General features: G+C 40.0%; 1 protein-coding gene across 2 annotated transcripts in view; it reads right to left on the reverse strand.

The window, feature by feature from the left end:
- The window catches only part of NME7 (NME/NM23 family member 7), a 259,575-nt gene that overhangs the window by 244,655 nt on the left and 500 nt on the right, over positions 1–14,420 (reverse strand). Inside the window, exon 1 of one of the 2 annotated variants that reach the window (XM_029934986.1) lies at positions 2,142–2,226. The exons of the other annotated variant lie outside the window; for it this stretch is intronic. The gene's annotated coding sequence lies outside the window, so the exon portion shown is untranslated. Of the gene's footprint in view, positions 1–2,141; positions 2,227–14,420 lie in introns of those variants that run through there. 2 annotated transcript variants of the gene reach the window in all.

The following is a 14,420-nucleotide window of genomic DNA, read 5'->3' on the forward strand; positions in this document are numbered from 1 at the left end:
TGGTCCCTGGACGAACTGAGCAGGCTCCCACCACAGAATCTTTGCACCTGCTGTTCTCTCCGCCTGGACGGCGGTACCGCTAGGATTACCAGGGCGCTCCACAGCACCACTCCACTCAGGGCTCTGCTCGCGTGCTGGCGATTCTGAGAGGCCTCGCCAACCATGCATGGAAGTAACAACCCCCTTCCATCCCTTTCACTCTCTGACCCTACAACGGGTTTCAGTTTTTCATAACAGTTATCAATACCTAACATGTCATTATGTTTGTTTTTCTTGGGACTCCCTACCCCCAGAAGTCTTAGCTCTGTGAGGGCAGGACTTTGTCATTCGTTGCTAGATCCTGGGTGCCTAGGGCAGGATCAGCACTTAAGAGGGATTTAAAAGTAACTATTGAATGAATGAGACTAAGAGTTCGTTCTCAGAATAAGAGAGTCCACTGTTTTTGACTTGGAATTCTAGCCATTCTCTGGTGGTAAAAAGCCCTTGCTCAAAACTCGCTCCCTGGTCCTGGTCTCCACCATGTGCAACTAGCAAGGGAATTCAGTGGAAAATGAACTTCCTTTCTTTGCAACTATATGTTCAGAGCATTCTTCTTCTTTCCTGGATATCTGTGCTTCTCTGCTCTCTACTGATATTTATCTCTCTTCTCCATCATACAATAGCTATCTCTGAAGGACACTATGAATTAGTTAATCTTTAAGGCCTAAAAAAAATAGGAAAATGTTTTGTAAATGTCAGGCACCATCATTAGTAAAACTGCAATTGTACAGAGCTTTTGCTGGTGCTGAAGTGAAAGAAAGAGAAGGGGGAAGAGGAAAAGGAACAAGAGTAACTGAAGCTGCTAACTGAGGTGTGGTGCACAAGGAAATCCTCTCGGAAGAGGTGTCACATGAGCGCAGGGACACCTGGAAAAGCATTCTGGGCAAATGGAATAGCATGTGTAGCTGAAGTACCCGTAAATGTGAAGAAGAAAAAAAAAAAAAGATGTAAACTTTAAAAACTGGATATCTCAAAATGGAAAATCAAAAAGAATTTTCTTGGGGCGCCTGGGTGGCTCAGTCGGTTAAGCCTCCAACTTCGGCTCAGGTCAGATCTCACGTTCATGGGTTCGAGCCCCGCATCAGGCTCTGTGCTGACAGCTAGCTCAGAGCCTGGAGCCTACTTCGGGTTCTGTGTCTCCCTCTCTCTCTACCCCTCCCCTGTTCATGCTCTGTCTCTCTCTGTATCAGAAATAAATAAAAACATTTTAAAAAAAAAGAATTTTCTTAAAAAGCATATTAGTAAGAACACCTCAAGTACTTCCTAATAGTCACAAATGTATGTGTGCCCAGTCACAACTCGCCCCACGGGAACTATAGGCAAAATATCTATAAGAAAGGAAAAAAGCATTTGTTAAACACCTAATTGTGCAGGGCAGTAGGGTGAACACTGGACAATAAACCGCAGTGACATCGTTTCCTACTCTGCTTGGAAAAGCCTTCTGAGAGGTGCCTGGGTGGCTCAATCGGTTACGTGTCGGACTTCGGCTCAGGTCATGATCTCACAGATCGTGGGTTCGGGCCCCGTGTAGAGCTCTGTGCTGACAGCTCAGAGCCTGGAGCCTGTTTTTGGATTCTGTGTCTCCTCGCTTTCTGACCCTCCCGTGTTCACGCTGTCACTCTCTCTCTCTCAAAAACAAATAAAACACATTAAAAAAAGAAAAGAAAAGAAAAGAAAATGCCTTCTGGTAAATTTAAGGAATCAATGTTGATCTTAGTATGCATAAGCTTAACTTTAAATTTAGATATATTCACAAGTTAAAGAAAACCTGAAACTCCGTGAATAATTAAAAAAAAAAAGAAACCACAGAGAATGCTGTAAAGTTAACTCATTTTGTTTTTAATTAACACTCCTACACAGTGATGAGTCACTCCTCTCTGTTCTCCATTTGATACCTGTCAGTAACAACAACAGTACCAGCAATAATAATAGCTAACATTCTTGGGATGCTTATGATCTATAAAGCATTAGGCTAAGAATTTTATCCAATTCAATCATGATGATATTTATATAATTTAGGATCCATTCTCCCTTTGGATATAAATTTTAAAGTTGTTTAATTATGAAAAATGTTCAGATACTTAAGACATACAAATACTCACTTTTCAGAGATTTGTGCACATACAGTAGATTGTAAAGAGCAAGATGATTTAATATAATGACAAGACTTGTGCTTGCCACTAAATGGAGGGGTTTTCAGTTTCTCCAAAGCCAGATTTCTAGCCCTGTGTAGCAAGAAAAGATTAGGCCCGAATGGGCTCACTGTACTTTCATAATCAAATTATTGAATAATAAAATCTCAACTACCACAGATAAAAGCAAATGTTCCCATCAAATCTACAGAAATTCAGGGATCTCAGATCTGATACTCACTAAATACATATCACACACATCTCGCTATCCCTTCCTCAAAAGCACACGAGTTACCGCATCAGCTTCAAGTAGAACTGTCACCTCCATTCTTCCCCCCTTTTACCCCGACCCCTTACTGTTTGCATTAGGAAAGGGAATCTACAACAGAAATTGACATTTAATACGTAAAAGTAATTTTTAAAAGTACTTTTTTTTTGAGAGAGAGAGAGAGGCAGAAGGAGAAGAATCAGATGCTTCGCCAACTGAGCCACCCAACAGCTGAGCCAAAAGTAAATTTTTTTAAGTGGCCACAATATTGGGCAAGAACACCACTAACCTCAAATATTTACTTCCTAGACTTATCTTAAAATGTTAATCTCCTTCCATTTCCCCCAACTATCTTCTCATTACACAGCATTCTGGCTAATAAGAAAATAATGTATTTTGTATGTATAGGACATTAGAGTTTGTAAATTACTTTCATGTTCATTTGATCCTCACAAAAATGCTTCAAGCTATTCGAAACAGAAATTATCATTCTGATTTTATGAAAGGGAAAACAGTTGCCTGGAAAGGTTGAAGTCACACAGTAAATACGTGCTGAGGCCAAGACTGCAGTAGGACTGAAAACTTTAGGTTTCTAGCACTACACCGGATCCTTTGGGCTACAGGAGGCTGCTTCCTCAGAACAGGTAAGAGAGGACTGCGTCATCCATCTGTGAGTGCTAGAAAAGGCTACCTCTATCTTCTTCCATATCTACTCATAATAAATTTTGAATTCTAACAACTTATGAAAAATGACAATTAATTACAGAAAAACTATTTCAGGTAATTATTAACAGTGCTTCTTATCTACAGAACATACTGTAACTTTTAAAGATTTTTGTATCAGTTTTAATTTACATTCTAGTTAGTTAACATATGTGTAATATTGGTTTCAGGAGTAGAATTCAGTGGTTCACTTACATACACACCCAGTGCTCATCACAACAAGTGCCCTCCCTAATACCCATCACCCATTTAGTCCACTGTCTGCCCAACTTCCTCCATCAACACTCAGTTTCCTCTCTATAGTTAAGTTATAATTTGCCTCCCTTTCTTTTTCTATCCCCTATGTTCATCTGTTTTGTTTTTTAAATTCTACAGATGAGTGAAATCATTTGGGATTTATCTTTCTCTGACTGACTTATTTCACTTAGCATAATACACTTTAGCTCTATCCAGGTCATTGCAAATGGCAAGATTTCATTCTTTTTGATGGCTGAGTAACATTCTTTTGTGCGCGCGCATGGACACGTATGTGTATAGGACATCCTCTTTATCCATTCATCAGTCAATGGACATGTGGGCTCTTTCCATAATTTAGTTACTGTACTAATGCTGCTATCAACATCAGGGTGCACGTGCCCCTCTGAATCAGTACGCGTGTACCCTTTGGGTAAATACCTAGTAGTACAATTGCTGGATTATAGGGTAGTGCTATTTTTAATTTTTTGAGGAATCTCCATAATGTTTTCCAGAGTGGCTGCCCCAATTTGCATTCCTACCAACAATGTAAGAGGGTTCCCTTTTTTCCATACCCTTACCATCATTTGTTGTTTCCTGTGTGGTTAATTTTAGCCATTCTGATAGGTATGAGGTGGTATCTCATCATGGTTTTGATTTGCACTTCCCTAGTGATGAGTTATGTTGAAGAACAAATATTGTTAAAATGTCAATACAACTCAAAGCAATCTACACATTTAATGCAATCCCTATCAAAGTACCACTAGCATTTTTCACAGAGCTGGAACAACCAACCTTAAAATCTATATGGAAGCACAAAAGACCTCAATTAGCCAAAGCATCTTTAAAAAGAAAGGCAAAGCTGGACATCCCAATTCTGCACTTCAAGCTATAATACAAAGCTGTAGTCATCAAGACAGTATGGTACTGGCACAAAACCAGACACAGAGATCAATGGAAGAGAATAGAAAACCCAGAAATGGACCCACAACTATATGGTCAAGTAATCACTGACAAAGCAGACAAGAATATTCAGTGGAAAAAGTCAGACTCATCACAAATGGTGCTGGGAAAGCTCAACAGTGACATGCAGAAAGAGAAAACGGGACCACTTTCTTATACAATACACAAAAATAAATTCAATATGGATGAAAGACTTAAATGTGAGATAGAAAACCATCAAAATCTTAGAGGAGAACAGACAGACAGCAACCTCTCTGACCACAGCCAGAACAATTTCTTACTAGACACATCACTGGAGGCAGAGAAACAAAAACAAAAATGAACTATCGGGACCTCACCAAGATAAAAAGCTTCTTCTGCACAGTGAAGGAAACAATCAACAAAACTAAAAGGCAGCCTACAGAATGGGAGAAGATATTTGCCAGTGACATTCTGATAAAGGGTTAGTATCTAATACATAAAGAACTTATCAAATTCAACACCCAAAATGTAAATAATCCACTTAAGAAATAGGCAGAAGACACGAATAGACATTTTTCCAAAGGACACATATGGATGGCCAGCAGACACATGAAAAGAACACACTGTAATTTATCAGTCTTGACATAATATTGGGTAAGAAAGGTGAAAGTTTGACTAAAAGTTCAAATCCATTGTTAGATGTCTGTAAGAAACGTATAACAATACCAGGTTAGAACTTAGAAGAAACAAGCACCCTGGCACACTGCTAGCAGAGGACAAATAGCAAGTTTCCAGAGTTAACTTCACAATGCATATCAGAAAGCCTTAGAAATGCACACATCCTCTCACCCAGTTATTCCATTTCTAATTTATTCTAAGAAAATAATTATGGATGTATGTAAACCTATGCCTATAAAAATATATTAATTGTGGTGTTTAAAGACCAAATAAATGGCTTGGTTATATTAGCGTAAATGAAAGAATAAAATAGAGCTCTAAAATTGGATCTGGGAAACTGCATAAGATAAATTAAGTGAAAAAAAAAAAGATTTGTAAACCATACAATCAGTTGGATCACATATTAAAAGATATATACATATATGTGTATGTATATGTATACTGTTTTTATGTGTGACTGGGATATTACACTAAAATATTAATAGTGACTATACAGTCAGTGATACTGCAGATGAATTTATATATATATATATATTGCTTCTGTATATTTTCACATCTCCAAAAATGAGTGTTTGTCCAGTATAAGTTAAATATTTGACATATACACAAGTTAAACATATATATGTATTTTATGTATATTTGTATCATATATATAATACATTACAAATGTATCACATAATGATATAGTTTAGACATGTACAATGCATATAGCATATGCAACTTGTATCAGAACTACAGAAAACAGGATGAAATTTAAATTTACATGTATCAGAGAACTTTGGAGCCATTACGCACACATATGGAAATAGATCCTAAAGAAAAAAGCACTACAGAGAAGGCACAGTACATAAAATGAGTCAGGAGAGGTAACAATAGCAACTTAATTAGACAGTGCCTAGTATCAGAAAATAAACTTGAATTGAGCAGTACATTTTAATAGCTACAATTTCTCACATCTAATAAATAGAAAGTCTTAAAATAGCAACAACATTTGGAAGTTAAGTAGTTTAAACAGATTTTGCAAGAAAGTGGACTGAGGCTAATAGAAGTGTTGGAGAGACTTCTGGAGATGGAGCTGCTTCAATCTTACGCAACAGCACCATCAAGAAAGACATTAGGTGAAATCCCCGCAGAAAACACAACATCTGCGGAGAAACTATGATAATACCCACCTGGAATGTGTGACTCTGTCTACCATACCTCAGAAAAGAGATCACTGAAGAGTCCAGAAAAGGGCAATTAAATTTTTGAAAAGCAATTATAAAGGGAGAAGTCAGGAGTGTTTAATCTTCAAACGTAAGATCTGGACAGAAAAATATTTTCCAAAGTTTATAAGAAAACATTTTCCAAAGTTTATAAGATCATAAATGTTAGATAGGATGGAAATGGTCACTGAAAGACCAAACTAATCTGATTCAAGTTTTAATAAGGCAGCTCCAAGGAAAATGAACTCTTCTGATGGAACAGGGAAAACATATGAGTGGCATTATCGCAGTACATTTGGAGTAAAATCCAAAATCCTTCCCAAGCTGTGTAAGTCTCAGCATTCCCTGGCTCCTGCCTGCCTCTTGGATCCCTAGTTATCCCAGGGTCCTCGGCTTCCCCAGACCCCACCCCCACGCCCCCAATGGGCCTCTCTCTGCACTTGGCTTCTCTCTGCTAGGAAGGTGCGTCCCCTGGATCTCCTCCTGGCCTGCTCCTTCTCTGAGATTCTAGCTTAAAAGCCACATCCTCATGAGGACCTTTTCTAATTTTCCCACCTCAAGCTACCTGCTCTTGGAACCAGGCACTACCATCTTACTTAGTTTAATTTTCCTCATACTGCTTAGCACCAGCTGAGGTGACCTATTCATGTACTTATTATTGCTTCATTCATTTACTTAATATATGTCTCAACTAAGGGGGGGCGGGAAGACTTTAAAAGTTAAACCATCAAAGAGGCTTTCCCTGACTACCCTGGCTAGGGCAGGCCACGCTTCTTTAGTACACATTTTGACCATACCTTGTAATTTTTCTTTTGTAACCCAACTTGCCCTTGAAATTTAGCTTCTAATATCTGTTTTTATTGGTAAGTTCCATGGGGTGTGCAAGGCAAGCTGGGGCCAGGGAAGGTCTCAAATGCCAACTAAGATATCTGGGCTCAAATCTATAGGCACCGAGGAAAGGCTGTCTTATTAATCAATGTATTGTCGGTGCCTGACACACAAAACACACTCAATATCGGTTTTAACTGATGAATAACTGGTGAATGAGAAAGAGATGAAGGATGAAAATGGATTTCTATTTATTTTTATTTTTTTAGGTTTGTTTATTGATACAGAGAGAGACAGAGCATGAGCAGGGGAGGGGCACAAAGAGAAGGAGACACAGAATCGGAAGCAGGCTCCAGGCTCTGAGCTGTCAGCACAGAGCCCAACGCAGGGCTCCAACTCAAACCATGAGCTCATGGCCTGAGCTGAAGGCGGATGCTTAACTGACAGAGCCACCCAGATGCCTCTGAATTTCTGTCTTAAACCGCTCACAAAAAATTAACTTGAAATGGATTAAATACTGGGGTGCTTGAGTGGCTCAGTCAGTCAAGCTTCCGACTCTTGGTTTTGGCTCAGGTCGTGGTCTCATGTTTTCTGAGTTCTAGCCCTGCGTGAGCCTCTGTGCTGACAGTGCAGAGCCTGCTTAGGATTCTCTCTCTCCTCCGTCTCTGCCCCTCCCCTACTTGCTCTGTCTCTCTTGAAACGAATAAATAAGCTTAAACAATGTTTTTAAAAGAAAAAAGAAATGGATTAAAGACTTAAACACAAGACTTGAAACCATAAAACTCCTAGGAGAAAACAGGGGAAAACCTCCTTGATATTGGTCTGGGCAACAGTTCTTTGGACATTACACTAACACACACACAAAAAAGCAAAAATAAGTATGTGGGACTACAACAAACTAAAAAGCTTCTGCACGGTTAAAGAAACAATAAACAGGGGCACCTGGGTGGCTCAATCAGTTAAGCGTCCGGCTTCAGCTCAGGTCATGATCTCGCAGTTCGGTTCATGGGTTCGAGCCCCGCATCGGGCTCTGAGCTGACATCTAGCTCAGTGCCTGGAACCTGCTTCTAGTTCTGTGTCTCCCCCTCTCTCTGACCCTCCCCTGCTCAAGCTGTCTCTCTCTCAAAAATAAATAAAACATTAAAAAAATAAAAATAAAACTATAAAAAAGAAAAAATAAACAAAATAGGGCAATCTTCAGAATAGGAAAAAATATTTACAAACTATATATCCAGTGAGGGGTTAATATCTAAATTCTATATACATACATACAACTGAATAACAGATATGTAAACAATAGCAGAACTGAAAAGACTTTCTCCAAAGAAAAAAAAAAAAACCTACAAATGGGAACAGGTGCATGAAAAAGGTACTCAGCATCATAATCAATACAAGGAAAGTAAATCAAAACCACCACAGATATCATCTCGCACCTGTTAGCATGGCTACACTAGCAAGCATTGCGGAGGCTATGGAGAAAAGGGGACCCTCACACACTGTCGGTGGGAATGTAAAGTGGTGCAGCCACTATGGAAGGCAGCATGAAGATTCCTCAGAATTTTTAAAAATAGTACTACCATATAGTCCAGCAATTCCATGTTTGTGCATTTATGTGAAAAAAAAAAGAAAACTTTAACTCCAAAAGATATATGCACACCCCCCCATGCTCAATGCAGCATGATTTACAATAGCCAAGATATAAAAACAATCTAAATGCTCATGAGTGGATGAATGCATAAATGATGTGGCACATATATACAATGGAATATTAGTCATGAGAAAGAAGGAAATCCTGCCATTTGTGACAATAGGGATGGACTCTAAGGGCATTAGGCGAAATGAAGTCGGTCAGACAGAGAAAGACAAATACTATATAATTTCACTTATATGTGAAATCTAAAAAGCCCACACTGAAAGAAATAGAGCGTAGAATGGAGGTTACCAGGGGCTGTGGGTGAGGAAAATGGGGAGATGTTGGTCAAAGGGTAAAAACTCCCAGTTAAAAGAGGATTAAGTTCTAGGGAATCTAACACACAACACAGTCATTATAGTTAACAATGCCATATTATACACTTGAAAGTTGCTAAGTGAGTAGATCTTAAATGTTCTCACCACAAAAAATGGAATGGTAATTATGTGATGTGATACAGGTATTAGCTTAATGCTAAGGTGGTGATCATCTTGCAACATACATGTATCAAATCAACACATTATACACCTTCAACTTACACAATGTTATATGTCAATTACATTCCAGTAAAGCTTGGAAAAAAGGAAAGAAAGGATGAAGAATTAAAAGGCAGAAAAAGATAAAAGAGCTACATGTGCAGAAAATTAGGCCATAATTATTAACCCATTGCAATTCACTTTTGCAAATACTACTGGTTCCTATTAAAGAAGAAAGAGACTCCAAATTACATTTGTAATAAAAATATTTAGCAGGAAAAATCGGTTGTTTCTTTTTGTAAGTTTCAGGTTTCTCATTTAGGCGTTTTACTTTCTGATTCAGTGCCAGTAAATGAAACCCTTCCTGGGGCTTTAGAATTGTGGTCCTTCCAAGTTAGCAGTTTGAGTAACAAAAGGAATGCTGGATGGTTAAGAAGATAAAAAAGCAAATCTATTTAGAAGAAACTTTATAAAGCAGCAAAATGAAACATATTTCATGGAATAAAATCTTGTTCATATTTAGCAATGATGCAACTCTCTCGGAAGTCTCTTTGAAACCAACAACTTTGAGACATGTGTTTAGTCTAACTCCTGTGGAGCACAGGTGATCATCTTTAAAAGCCTTATGTTACACTAGCCGATCATCCTGGTTACAGCATTCAAATCAATGTTCTATTTTAGAAGATACAAAACATTCACATCTCTTTATTAGTCAAGAGTACCTTGGCATTATCTCCTGTATTCTCTTTATGCATAAAAGTCAATAAATTGATGACTTTAGCATATTCTTTATCTTAAACAACATGTATTGAGACATACTGAACTACATATGCCTATCTCTGCTTCACAAGACAGAGGTGGTTCCAGAATTTATAGGCAGAACGTAATCCTGGTGCTGGAAGCTACACGTGGTAACAAACTCGATGCAGACAGAAACGGCCCAGATCGTGCAATTGCACGGGGTGGAAGACGCACCAGCAGAGCAAACAAACTCCACCCTCAGCTGCTTGTAGAGAGACCATCAGGCAATATACCTGCTGGTGGTGAGACTGAACGCAGAGAAAGGACATCAATTTCTCTCTCATTTCCTACAGGCCTATTCTTTCTCATAAAGGATTGACAGCAACTGAAACAGGAAACAGATCTGGTGTAAAAAGAAACTTGAAAATTCTACTCTAGTCAATTTTAGGCTCTCATTAAATTCAGAGCTTCTCCTGCCACACAATAAGATGGTCACTAAGTCAAAGAAGGAATAAGACATCTGTGTGCCTTGAGATCAACTATTTTGCTTCTGAAAGTATATGGTTCAAAGTACACTATGTCTTGAACTTTGTGGATCAAGACCAACAGTAAGGAATATGGGGTTTTGGGGGTTTTTTAACGTTTATTTTTTGAGAGGGAGAGTGAGAGCATGAGCAGGGGAGGGGCAGAAAGAGAGTAAGACACAGAATCTGAAGCAGGCTCCAGGCTCTGAGCTGTCAGTACAAGCCCGATGCGAGGCTCCAACCCAGGAGCTGTGAGATCATGACCTGAGCTGAAGTCGGGAGCTCAACCGACTGTGCCACCAGGCACCCCAGGATGATTTATATCATAACCCAGTACGTACAACATACACACAATTTACAAAGAAGTTTCATGGAAATTACCCTTATTACATACAATGAATATAGTGTCTGCTTTAGGTCATCATTTTTAATGCTGGCTACATACAACAAATGGATTTCATGATCAAGTTAGAACCTCGTTTGAGAAACCATGCTGGTGTACATAACATTTGGTCTGGCCTCCGCCTACCTCTCTAACTGCATTCCATATTACTCTCTCCCATACTTTCCCCCACTGCCGCTGCCCCCACACCTCCCCACCACCGAATTTTTATTATATTTTTACATTAAACCACAAGATCAATTCCTGAAATACACCACCCGCTTTGCTGCCTCAGGGCCTTTAATCTTGCTGTTAGTGTTACTTTCCCCAGACACTGCACTTCATCATTTACGTCTCAAGATGGAAGTCAGTTCTTCGCAGTGGCCTTCACTGACCTCCCAAGTTGAAACACACAACTCCAGAGGGTGGGGGAGGAGGTCACAACTCTTAGGGTAGTGGGGAAATCTAAATGACGCATGTAAGGGGTGCCTGGGTGGCTCAGTTGGTTAAACCTCTGGCTTCGGCTCAGGTCAGATCTCTATTTCTGAGTTCGAGCCCCGCGTCAGGCTCTTTGCTGACAGCTAGCTCAGAGCCTGGAGCCTGCTCCCGGTTCTGTGTCTCCTTCTCTCTCTGCCCCTCCCCCTCTCATGCTCTGTCTCTCTCTGTATCAAAAATAAAAAAAACATTTAAAAAAAATTTTTTAAATAAATAAATGACGCATGTAAGACAAACGCAAAGAAAACCAGCATTCCACAAACATCACTTTCCATCCCCCTATGCTACTGTTCAGGCCATCCAGTTCTAACTCTATTCCATTTGCCTAATGATGGCCTTTCTGACTCTGAAAAGTGAGGACTCCGATATTCCCCCAAGTACTTTGTAACCTCTCGGGGCACTTACCACAGTCTTTTTTTTTTTTTTTTCATTCAGCAAATATCCAAGTGCCTAATATGGTCTAAGCAATAGCAGTGAACCAAATAAAGACTGATCCCTCTCCCGGTTTAGTTCGGTAGGAGCGACAAATTCTTACACAAATAATTTTAACTGAATGTGGTAAATACAGTAAGAGAGATGTGTACTATGTAAAGCTGTGACAAAAAAAGACTAAAAAGCCACCTCTCTTTGAGCAGAAAAGTAACCATTACAGGAGAAAAGACACCTAACCTGGGTCTCAAAGGATCAAAAGGAATTTGGCGGCAAACAAGGGGAGAATATCCCTCGTAGGCAGAAAGTCATGTCCAAAGTAGAAGGAACACTCATACCACCAGCTTGAAGTTGCTTAGAATGTTCAGTGAAAGATAAGCAGTTAAAAGGAATGTTCTAGGCAATGGAGAGCATAAAAGAAGCTAGACAAGTAAATGCTAGAAGATTAGGGGCCTTGTATGCCATTCCAGAGATTCTGGATTTTATACTGTAGAGTGTGGAGAGCCTACAGTTTTCAAGAGATGACTTCAGGGGCACCTGGGTGGCTCAATCAGTGAAGCATCTGACTTCGGCTCAGGTCATGATCTCACGGTTCATGAGTTCAAGCCCTGTGGTGGGCTCTGTGCTGACAGCTCAGAGCCTGGAGCCTGCTTCAGATTCTGTGTCTCCCACTCTCTCTGCCCCTTCCCTGCTCATGCTCTGTGTTTGTGTCTCTCTCAAAACTAAATAAACGTCAAAAAATTTTTTTAAATAAACACGTGACTTCAAAGATTTGGGTCTTAGAAAATTTTTCTTTTACAGAGAAATTAATGGCTCGAAGAACTGCCATTCCACACTGTTAAAGACATACTGCAACAGTCCGGGCAACAAATAAGGAGATCTACAACAGTGACCACTTGAATAAGGGAGGCACAGGGAAGAAAGAGAGGTGAACTCTGGTTCCTGGTTTAGGTTATGTATATTGTAATATGTAATAACTATAATATTAGAGTTCTATAATTATTAAAGCTATATTATAGGTTATAATATAGTGACCTCATTAATTAATTTGAAGGAAAAAGGGAAACCAGGTAGAATGATAGCAAGTTCAGTTTTGGTCATGGCAAATTTGAGAGGCCTGGTGGTAACCAGGTAGAGGAGTCCAGGAAGCAACCAGGTTAGGCCCTAGCAGGTATAAGATGAAAAGTGAAGTTTAAAAAAAAATTTTTTAATGTTTTAGTTTTTGAGAGAGACAGAGCGTGAGCAGGGGAGGGGCAGAGGGAGAGGCAGACACAAAATCCGAAGCAGGCTCCAGGCCCTGAGCTGTCAGCACAGAGCCTGACACGGGACCGAACCCACAGACTGTGAGATCAATGACCTGAGCAGAACGCTTAACTGACTGAGCCACCCAGGCGCCTCTGAAAAGTGAAGTTTAGACATGAAAGCCTACACATTAGTAAAACTCATGTGTGTGGATGAAATCACCCCAGCAAAATGCATAGACTAAGAAATGAAAATAATTAAGGACTGAGGCCCAGAGAATGGCATGTAAAAAGCAGGCAAGGCCAGTGGGGAAAAAAGGGGGAATGAATATTTGTGACCTTCAGTTATCACAGAAAAGCTAAATAAAATAAACTTTGACAAGAAATCACTCAATCTGGCACCTGAGGGCCATTAAAAACTTAAAATCAAGAGCAATTTCATTGAAACCAATCAAGAGGAAGTCAGATAACCGAGTACTGAGGATGAAAAGGGGGCCTTTAAGGCAGGTGAAAAATACTACGCGTTCAGGCAGTTACGCAGAGGTAGATGGGGGCTTGGGCAATAACTGGACAGGGAGGATGCTTTTTTGTTTTATTTCATTTTCTCAAGATGTCTGACCAGAATACTGGGAAGCAGGAAAAGGAGACAAAGAGGCTGAAAACACAGGGTGGGGTGGGGGAATGAAAGATACGCAGAAGTGAAAGGTCTAGTAATGGAAGGGAGGGAAGGAGACCTAGAGGAAAGGCAGATGCATCCTCCTCCAACACCCCTTTCTCTAAACTAGAAACATAAAATCGAATGACGAGTAGAATACATATCAATGTGTAGGTTAGGGGCATGAGGTTGAAGAAAATGACTTTTAGTCTCTGGCCTCTGCTTAGAAGGGAGGAAAAAGCAGGGGAAGGGACAGGGTTTGGGAAGTGAAAAACCCTGGAAAGTTCCAGGATTTGGAAAGGGCTCTGAGATGACTGAGGTAAGAAAAGGACCGCTGAGTGGTAAGGGAGAGAGAAGGGGTGGTGGGAAGGGCTCTGCTCCGGAATTCTTAGCTATACCCTTCTGGCCACAGTCATCTTTCTATCCACCAGTGTTCTTGGCAACTCTTTAAAAGATATGCTAAAGTGACTTAACTAAAACCCTGGTGTTCTCAAACAAGTGACTCACTTAAAATTAGCTGTAGGCTTTTTTAAAAATGCAAATGCCAAGCCTCTATTCCTATTGTTTCAGAATTTCTGGGGGTAAAGCTCAAGCAAATGAATGTTCCAGAGGCTCTCCCAAGAGCTCTTGAGGGGCATTCTTCTTAAAAAGCACCTACCTAGGGGATAATCACCTGGGCTGGAAGAAAGCTGATGCAAACAGGACTGTGACTCAGTGGTCCTCAGAGGGGGTAAGGAGCAGCGCCCTGCCGCTAGG

Source organism: Suricata suricatta, chromosome 3, assembly GCF_006229205.1.
Source record: "Suricata suricatta isolate VVHF042 chromosome 3, meerkat_22Aug2017_6uvM2_HiC, whole genome shotgun sequence".
Lineage (NCBI taxonomy): Eukaryota > Metazoa > Chordata > Mammalia > Carnivora > Herpestidae > Suricata > Suricata suricatta.